The sequence below is a fragment of the Rhea pennata genome, chromosome Z, assembly GCF_028389875.1.
Source record: "Rhea pennata isolate bPtePen1 chromosome Z, bPtePen1.pri, whole genome shotgun sequence".
Taxonomy (NCBI): domain Eukaryota; kingdom Metazoa; phylum Chordata; class Aves; order Rheiformes; family Rheidae; genus Rhea; species Rhea pennata.
The window spans coordinates 17,339,169-17,349,225 of NC_084702.1; positions in this window are offsets into that span (position 1 = coordinate 17,339,169).

A 10,057-nucleotide genomic window follows, 5' to 3' on the forward strand; every position below is an offset into this window, starting at 1 on the left:
GTCTCCTCTTCAGCCTTCGTTCACTCCTAAGGAAAGTTTTTGTGCAAGCAAACCAACTTCACACCTTTGTGAATATGCTACTAATGTTGCATCCTTTGTAGTAGTTGACCCTACTAATGTGAACATGTTCATACAGTTAAGATTAATGACTCAATTATTTCTACACAAGCTACCTGTCACGTGGACTGTTTTCCTTGACTAGATTATATTAATTAACAAAAAAGTGTTTGGTTCTCTTTTTCACTGATGCTCTTGAATTAATCAGGAATAATTATTAGTAAGTCTTTGGTATATGATTACTTCCAGGCTCCATAACTGAATATACAAATACCTAGAGAGATGGAAGAGGCTAATGTTTTTTACTGAGGACTTCTAAACAAATCCCGAGTGTTCCCCCTATGTACAGGATGGATTGCCTCTTGTGAATAATATGGAACCAATGCGCATAAACTGCAAGTGCATTTCTCTGTTTTACTCTGGAGCAAATATCAGCGCTTACACCTCAACCATAAACTATTTCTGCCAGGTTAAAATCTGCTTGATTCTTTTAAGTGACAAATTTTAAACATACCCTCAGCTATGCTGGGTTTGTGAGACTTGTGTGTACTACCAGCTTTAAGGACTTGAATCTTGACATTTGTTGAATTCAGAATTAAGCTTTGAACCATGGCACAGGGGCAACGGCCTGCTCATTGCCTGGGCTTATGTCACTCACTCCAGGGATGTCAGGAGCCTATTTATTAATAGTTGATAGAGTTATTTCATTAATTTGAGTGTTTGATGTGATTCAGTCACCAGGTGGCACTATTACATACAGTGTTTATCTTTGCAGATAGTAGTTAAAACTCAGAAAAATATTTGTGAACTGTTATGATCCTTCTTAGATTCTAGATATATCACTAATAAAGTTTCTCTTTCCCAAATCTCCTTGGCTTTGCCTTAGTCTCTTTAACTCAGGACAGTTTTACATACTACTGCTGCTTAACAGTTGCAAAGAAAAGACAAAAACGCTGCCAGACCCACAACAGTAAAGTGCTTATGTTTTAGGTCAAAACACAGTGTGGTTTTAGGTCCCTGAAATCAAACTAAGTGCAATGAACAAATGCAATCAACCCGTCCCCTGCCTGGTTGCAGCTCTCTCGATCGTGCAGCAGTTCAGGTGCTGGCAGCTGCCAACACTTTGGCTCTCCAGGTCCTGATGTCATCAGACCTGACTTGAAATGTGGTCACACAGCAAATAGGTTGGCTGTGTGCTATGTAACAGCTCTTGTCGTTGGAATAATGTCTGTTTTGATGATTTAACAGAAGCTTGTCTGCAGCTATTTTGTGACTTTCACCTTAAACTCTTAAGATTTTGTTACTGTGAATTTTATAAGAAAAGATCAAACTGTACTTTCAGTTGCAATATTAATGATGCAATTAAAATACTTGGTAAGGGACAATATGACTGTATTTAATGGCAATGTTTGCTCCCATGAAAGGAGGTTTAAAGCAAGACAAGACCTTGACAAACCCTTTACCAGGCTCACGCAGTAAAATTAATAGGTCATTTTTTGTGTGATTATATAGTTGCAAGTGATGGCTTGACTTCATCATACAAATGATTAATGATTTATATGAATTTTACCTAAATTACAAGACAACCCTCCACTTACATAACTTTGTGCTGCATATACTCCTTGAGGAAAAATGCAGCCCTTAAGATAAGTGGTATATTTTACCCTGCTCAATTGCATATCAATATCCAGAATACACTTTTCTTTGTAAGCAAATTCAGAAAAATGGTTGACTGAAACAATAAGCCATACATATATCCTTATTGTGTTCTTTTCTTACAGAATGCTTTGTTTATCAAAATCATAGATCTCCCTTCTTTCCTGTTCCTCCCAGTTCTTTCCTTCCTTCCTTCTTTCTTTCTTTCCTTCTTTCCTTCCTTCCTTCCTCCCAGTTCTTCCCTCTCCATTCTTCCTCTCCTTCCTCTCCTTCATCCTTGTGATTTGCATGGATCTGGGTAGATTGAATCAGAAGATCAGATGCTTACCTGGTATATATCAGATGGGGCTAGTGAAAGAATCATAATTTGTCTTAACTGTGGTTCTTTGCTTTTTATAATGCATGTCTGCCAAGTTCTCTTAAAAGGAACGTGTACGTTGGAAAATTACGTATGTATACTAATGTCTTATATTCCTTTGAGGTAAGAATAGCTTAACTGTGCAAGCTGATGCCAGTGTGAGTGTAATGTTTCATTTTTCCACTTAATGTAAGGCCAGATTTAACAGTTATTTAGTTAACACATATTTGTGAACTGAGCAATTTTGAGTTTAGACTGCTCTGCGTATTCCAGGGAAAACATCTGAATGGAGGCAGGCTGAAGGCATGCACTTGAACAAACCAGAGCTGTTGCTGCTCTGATAAGCCATTTGTTTTCTTTCTTTCTTTTTTTTTTTTTTTTTTTCAGTGTTCTTGTTGTAAAATCAGCACGAAGTGTAAAATCAGCTCCAGTGGAATTCACTTGCTGCCCTTTCTTTTTTTGTGTTTTTTCCATCCCAGGAATGCGTAGGCTCCTCTTTGGCCCAATTTGCCATGAATAGACTGTTACATAGTAGTCCAAGAGTATTGGATTTAGTTGTAAATGTGTTGAAGTTGTGAAAGTAACACTCGTATAAATTATTCAAGCAGCCCCTTGATTCAACTCGAGTTGTGCTGGAGGTCGGTGTAGAGCGTGCTGTTGTCAAGGCAGGTATCTGAAGGCAGCCATTTACCAAGCATCAGGAATACCACAGAGGCTGAAAGAGGAGCTAACAAGGCCAGGCAGATATTTAGAGCACTGAATCAGTGTCTGGATATTCTCTTAAACACATGTGTACAGCAAATGTCACCGAGTGCAATAGAACATGCAGCTCTCCATGCAGCTCCTCCAGCTCTTCCCCCCTCAGTAACGAGATTTCCAGACTCACAACAGAGAAGCTGGGCTAGAATATGTTATGTCCTTCTGGGTGGGTTCTACTGTTTAAAGCCAAGGAAGACAGCTGGCTTTGCTTCAGATGCAAGAGAATGAAGATACTCAACCCTGACCGTGATAGTGGGAATGATTTTTGATGTCCGCCTGTCAAATTAGAAAACCTTTTCTGATGGGGTACACCAGAGGTTTGCTGTAGTCACAGGCTGGTTCAGCATCTTCACTGATGACTACATGGTGGAATAGACAATACTTGTCCGAAATACACAGGGTGGCACCAAGCGGGAGAGGTTTCAAGCACCATGAAGGGAAGGTCCAGAATCCGCAATGACACTGTGAAACTGAAGTGTTTCCGTAAAGACAGCCGAAAGGCAGCAGATTACCATGATCAGATTGTATTTGACAAAGAGCTGTAAAGGCACTCTGCAGGAAATTTCTGACCTATTAACTGTGGTGTATAACCTGCTGTTTAAAATGACCCAGAGATCAGAAATGCATGGAGTGGCAAACTTGAAACTGGTTTTTAGAAAGGGATTCAGATTTAGATTTGGAAAGGGAGGCCTGGGATGCAGCAGGTACATATGTCTGACTTCCATTCTGAGCAAACTGCAAGAAGCTATAATATGAAGAAAATACTACACATGAATCAAAGCGATATTATGGGGAAGATTGAGCATGGCTTGAGCAGAATGACGTCACGCCTTGCAAATGAATTAGAATTTGTTGTAGGAGCCAGTAAAAGGAATAACTATCAGGTATTACAGTGTTCACCAGGAGAGTCCCACAGGGGTGTGAGCTGAGACATGTATTAATCCCCAATTTCATCAGATTTCTAGGAAAGGGGATAGATAGTGAGATAAAGAGGTTTGCTGATGGTATAAAATTATTCAGGACAGTAAAACGAAAGCTGACTGCAAAATGCTGCAGGAGGATGTCACAATACTGAGTGACTTGGCAATAAAACAAAAGATAGATAAATTCAGCACTGAGAAAGTAATGCACACAGGAAAAAACGCTATCTGTGTGTACACATTGTGTATATATACCCAGTGATGGGCTCTAAATGAACTGTTACTATTCAGAAGGGAAATTGTAGAGGCATTGTGCATATGTCTGTGAAAACATCAGCTTAATATCCAGAGACAGTTAAAAAGGAAAATCAACTGTTAGGAATTATTAGGAAAGAAAATTAGAGCAAACTAGAAAGCACTGTTATACCCCTAGACCAAGATATGTTCGTATTGTTAATAGTGAGCACAACTCTTCTTACAGCGTCTCAAAAAGGACACAATAGAACTAGAAAGGGAGAAAGATGACAACGATGATCCATTTGTTTCCACATGAGGATAGATTAAACAGACTAGGATTCTTTCTTCTGGGAAAAAAAATGACTGGAGGTACTAGATAAATCCGGGAACCATGTGGAAAAAGTGCACAGGGACTGATTATTCACACTCTCTCACAGTAGAAAGAAGATGGAGAAAATGATGTTATCTGGCAGTACATTTACAACAAATGAATTTTTTTTTTCTTTCCCACACAATACATGACACTGTCGAATTTATTGTCAGGTGAGAAGTATTCAGAAAGTAACTGAAAACATTCAAAAAACAAAAGTTCACCAAGCACTGTTAAGTACGAGCATTAAAAAGCTTTTGTTTTTACTAAAAGCTGGAAAGCTACGCTGGTGGAATAATATTGTGATTCTTGCCCAGTTATAATTATTGATAAGCACCATCTCTGAGAGGGTGCTGTTTGCAGACGTGATGCTCTGTATGCACCTTCAAGCCACAAAACCTGGCTGGCTGGTGGGCACAGAGGTTGCGATTAACGAAGGGCAGCGGCAAGAGTGTCCCACGTAGATCGAAGCCAGCACAGCTGGCGTGGGGGCAGCAGCGAGGGCTCTGGTGGGGACAGCCAGAAATGTTTCCCCAAGGAGCTGGGCAGAGAGGTGCTGCTGGCTCCGTCCTTAGAGGGTGCCCAGCCCTGATGGAGTAAAGCCCGGAGTGACCTGGTCTGTCCCCAGGGCTGAGTCTGCTCTGGGCAGGGCTGCACCAAGGACCTCCCAAGACCTCCACCAGCCTGAACTGTTCAGCGATCCTCTGATCCTACCCTGTGATTTGATCCAACTTGGCTACTTGTGTATTCCTTTCCCTTCCCTTGTTTTATATATTCTGTTTAAATGGAAGAAATTTCTTAATTTTGAATAGCCTAATCAGGAATGCTAATAAATTCTAATTTTATGCCTGATTTTGTGTTTCTGCTACTCAGGTAACCAGACTCCTTCTCGACACAGAAGTTAGGGGAACAAAAACACCGAGAGCTGCTTTGCTTGTGAAGAGAACATAAGACGGTTAATGGATTACAAAAGGAGATGGCACTGTCACCAAAATAACACCAGGTGACGGGGCAGTAAAGTCAAGCAGCACTGGAAGCTGCTTTTTGGACACTGTCGGGAACTGGGTTGCATGGGAAGCGGTTCCTCCTGACCAGCAGTGTAGCTCTATGGGGAATCTACTGGAATTTCTAGATTATTCTGGTTGTAATAACTCATATCAATACATAGAAATAAGCAGACTCAGTGACATTTTGTCAGGGGAGAAAGACGTGTATAAGCAAGTAACGTAGAAGAGTGCTGTTGGCTTTCAGTGAAAAGTTTTCATGCACAAATCCTTATTTCTCAGGGTGTTAGGCACTGAGAGTGATTTTGGGGTAAAAAGCTGTTTGATGTGAAGCTATGTGTTGTTTATACTTCTAGAAAATTCTGACCTTATTTGTTGAATTTTGGAACTTTTATCTACCTTTCTTTCCTTTGTATCCCAGATCTGTTCATTATGAGTTAGGCATCAGAATTGAGATCTACCACACAAACATAAGAAATATCCAGGGTCCAATGTCAATTTATACTAATTGACATCTTTTTTTGAGGCTCCTTCTTACTTCCTTGAGAATTAAGCAATATGAAACACAATAACTTCTTTTTACTCAACTGAAACATTCTTAAATGTATGTGTTTAAGAACGACTCATCTCCCATTAGGTCATTATAAAGGCATCACAGACTGAAAAAGTGCTAGTGTTTTTCCCCTGGACTTAGCCTTTCCCTTATCTTATGACTAAACTGTAAGACAAAAACAGCAACGGAAAGTTTATTTAGAAATCATGTCTAATCAGTATTTAGATTCAGTATTCAAACACGATGATTTTTCTGTCAGTCATTCTGTAGAGTCAATAATGACAGTTTAAAAGCTGATTTCTTATAAAAGAAAGTTTTAGCTAACAGCAGATAGGCTCCAAAGTGTGCTAACTGGCTGCAATTTCAACAAACACATATGCGGATTCAGTTTTGTACACGTAAACTGCAAAAGAGTGTGATGTAGGAGAGACCTAAAATGTACAGGAAGACTGCTTTGCCAAACTGAGTTAAATGAGGTGGTTACCACTTGTCCTGAGACACAGCATTCTCCCAAATATGTGCAGTGTATGCTATGTGTGGCTGCTTTATTTTAAAGCTAGCTGAAGTCTGTTTGAATATGTGCTCCAGATTTGTGAACATTTGCTCATTTGTTAGTAGCAGAGTCTGCAGTGGAGCCAGATGCTTAGCTATAGGGGACACTCTGAGCAGCATTTGCTGAGACATGTTCACCTCCAGCAAGGGCCAAGAATTGTAAATAACCAACTTGGGTCAGGGACCAAGTTGGTCGGAAAGTCTAGTATGTCTAAAGAATTTGCCTTCTTAGTTTGATTTGCTCAGTAAATCCCTTTACAGCCTTTATATTACTTCAGATTCAATCTTGATACATACGTGGAATGCTCTGTTTTTTTTTCTCAGCTTCTCTTCCTTGAATATGGCTCCAGGTGCTTTAGATGTTCTTGGGGAATATGAGGGTGTTAGGTTTTGTGCTTCTGAACCACACAAGGATCTTCAAGCATCAGACACTAATACGACTCCTTGTTCATAAGCTGAAAATCCAGCCGGGGTTCTTATGAAAAGAAGGTACGCAGAATGCGCACACACACGCATATGTATGTGTACGTGGTCAAAGAAGTGACAATAGAGCTAATGAACTCTCAGCACTTAGGATAATGCAAGCTGAGGGAGCCGAGCATTTGAAAATCTGCCCCCAGAAGTCAGGAATATACAAATCACAGGGCATCTATACATACTCTGTTTCCCCAAACAGTATTTCACTGAAAACGAAATGAACTGATTGCATATCTGAATGAATCACATGGATGCTGTGGCTACCTCTGCAAACTTTTTATTAACGTTGTTAATGAAGGCAATATAGGTTGCAGCCAAATCCTGTTACTCCTTCAGATTGACAGTGATTGCGAAGGCATTGCTATCATAAAACTCAGACACAAATTTACTCAGAAATAGGTGACAGAAGCCCCAGCTAGCATTTTTTACGTATCATTGTTTGATTTGTTTTCCACATCTGTGCATTTTGTTTAAACTTGGGCCTTTACCCATTTTGGGTGACGGCAATAGGCAATTAGATTCTCTCTTGATTTGACTCAATTTCATATTCTGGCTTTTGTGCATTAGCACATTGCTGCTGCTGCACAGGGCTGTTATGTTTATGATTCTTCCTTGAAATTAAATGATGGTTGGAGTCTTTAATACTGTACCCAACATTTGAATTCTAGAGCTCAAATCAGCTCTGCAATTTCTATGGTTCAGAGATTACTAATCACGAGTGACAAAAAGCCACAGATTATGTGTTGTTTGGAATGTGGGATTCATATCACAATGCTGTGGGAGAATGTTGAAATTAAATCAGAAATATTTTTCTTAATTTTAAATGCCAATATTGATACTAATATTTTTGTAGAAGTTCAGCAAATTATAATGTTGAGCCTGTATTTACAGTGGCTAGTCATCTACATGTGGATGTAATTTGTTTTCTTTTTAATAGAAATTTTGCAAAAATGTGTGGAGTGTTGAGAAGTCAGCCTTTCAAACAGTTGCTTTTCTCTCATGTGTTAACCTGACCGCAGCAAAACAAGCTTTCAAAAACTGAAACCCCGTAAGAGACAAGGGTTGGTTTCTATACTGATAAGAGTTTCATGGGATTGACTCCTCGTCTCTCAGAAAGAAGAGGTTTGTAGCAATTGCTGCACACTGCAATAATAAAAACTATTCTTACCTAATTTCCTAAAGCTCCTTTAAAATCCTTTTCCAATTAGTCTGCAACTGTTATAGGGATTTTTAATCTAAATTAAAAAAAGTAATCAAGGCAGTATTACTCTGCTCAGCCCTTAGGGAAGATTATCCATATTCAACCCCTTCTAATGGCCTATTGCAACCTGATATATTGGCAGTCCTCCAGCTATGTAGCAGTCCTAACAGAGTCTCAGGCCTTGAGCCCTTAAAAGGACTTTTCTTTAAATTGAAACAGTGTGTTTGGTTTGATTTGTTTGACTTGTTTCCTTTTCACTCTTTTTTCTTCCATCCTTACTTGGAACGTTTTTTACCTCTCTCTAGCTGCTGCCAAAACCCAAGCTCAAAACTCATTCAAGGGAAAGGGAGGTATTCACCACCATTAGAGGAAATCTTTGCTCCTGTGAAACAAATATTCCCCGTCCTTCTTCGATCCATCTTGCCAGCATCCGTGTCCAGTAAATAAATCACACGAATTGAGGATGACCAGGAATCATGTCTTTCTCTGATGTGCAAAGTGAAAAATACGTCTCTTACCTAGAGAGAGAGATGTGTCATTGGTTGAAGGCGGTAAGCTGGAGATGCAAGAAGGCAGGATTTGGCCGTCTGGGTAGTTATACCACGAGTTTAAATGCAGGTACGTGTAGGCTCAGAAGAGCTGTCATGTCCTGGCAGGTACACCTTCCTCAGAGCTGCCTCCTTCACATGGTGACCACAGATTTTCTTGCCAATGTGCAGGAAAGACAGATTTTTGGAGCAGAAAATGGGGACTATGGGAATTAAACTGTCTTATTAGGCCATCGGTCCAAAGAAGGAATTAGAGCCTTGTCTCTGCAACAGAGTAGGAAAGGGCTATCTCTCTCCTTGCACTGCTAGAGAGTTTGGGCAGTCTGGCTCCTGAATGGTAGTGAATAAATAAGTGTCTGCAGACAAAGTTTACCCATTAGGCTTTGGATCATTTTCTGCATAGCTCACTGGCTGGATTCTGAGCTTTCTTAGGAGAGTAGCTTGAGTAATGTTGAGAAAAAGATACTCCTGAACTTGGAAAATGTAGCTGTCTGCCCCATACTCACCTGTATTTGCATACTGAGGAGAATTCACCTTTCTCTCATGGTATTTCAAACTTCAAGGTTCATGACTGCTCATTTTGCCTGCTCACTGCAGGGTTATCACATCATCACTGCAGTCATTTGGGTGCAATAAATACTTGCATGCTCTCTCCCAGCTCCCTTTCAGACTTCCTCAGAGCCTTCTTCTCCCCCTGCATTTCGCAGAAGCAATGTTTGCACTGACATCAGAATAAAGCTACCCGAACTCGTACATACTCCATTTTTCACACATCGCTGCTCTGAGAGAGAGACCGCTCCTGGAAAGTGATCAGGATTAGGTTAGGACAGAGTCTTGTTGCAGCTGAACTGAGTGCATTTATTCGGTATTTCTCCTTGTGCTGCATTCCCCTCGTCATGCCGGCTTTCTCTTGTCACCTGCATAGTGAGATCTTGTCGTCATATGCTGCTTTGGAGCATCAGTAAATGAAACTGCACCTTGTCTCAGAAAAGGGAAAGAAACAAAGGAGCATTTCTGTGAAAGTTAAAATGAAGTATGTACGTTTATTCCCTGGTCTGGGGAGATAAGTATTTGTGTACTGATGGAAATTCTGATAATTTTCTTGTCTGATTATTTTTCTGTCCTTCTTTCGAACATTTCAGGAAATGGTTCGTTTGTCTAGCTAGTGCCCATTATGTGAGGCATATAATATGGGCAGGATTTCTGATGATTAAACTCCATACACATGCCCAAGTCAACAATAATACAACTCTTCTAAAAATATACATGTTTCTCATATGTGTCATTGCTTGGGATGCCAGGAAAATGCGATTCATATGCAAGTGTAATAAAATGGAAAAATAATCAGTGTTCTTGTAAATCTTT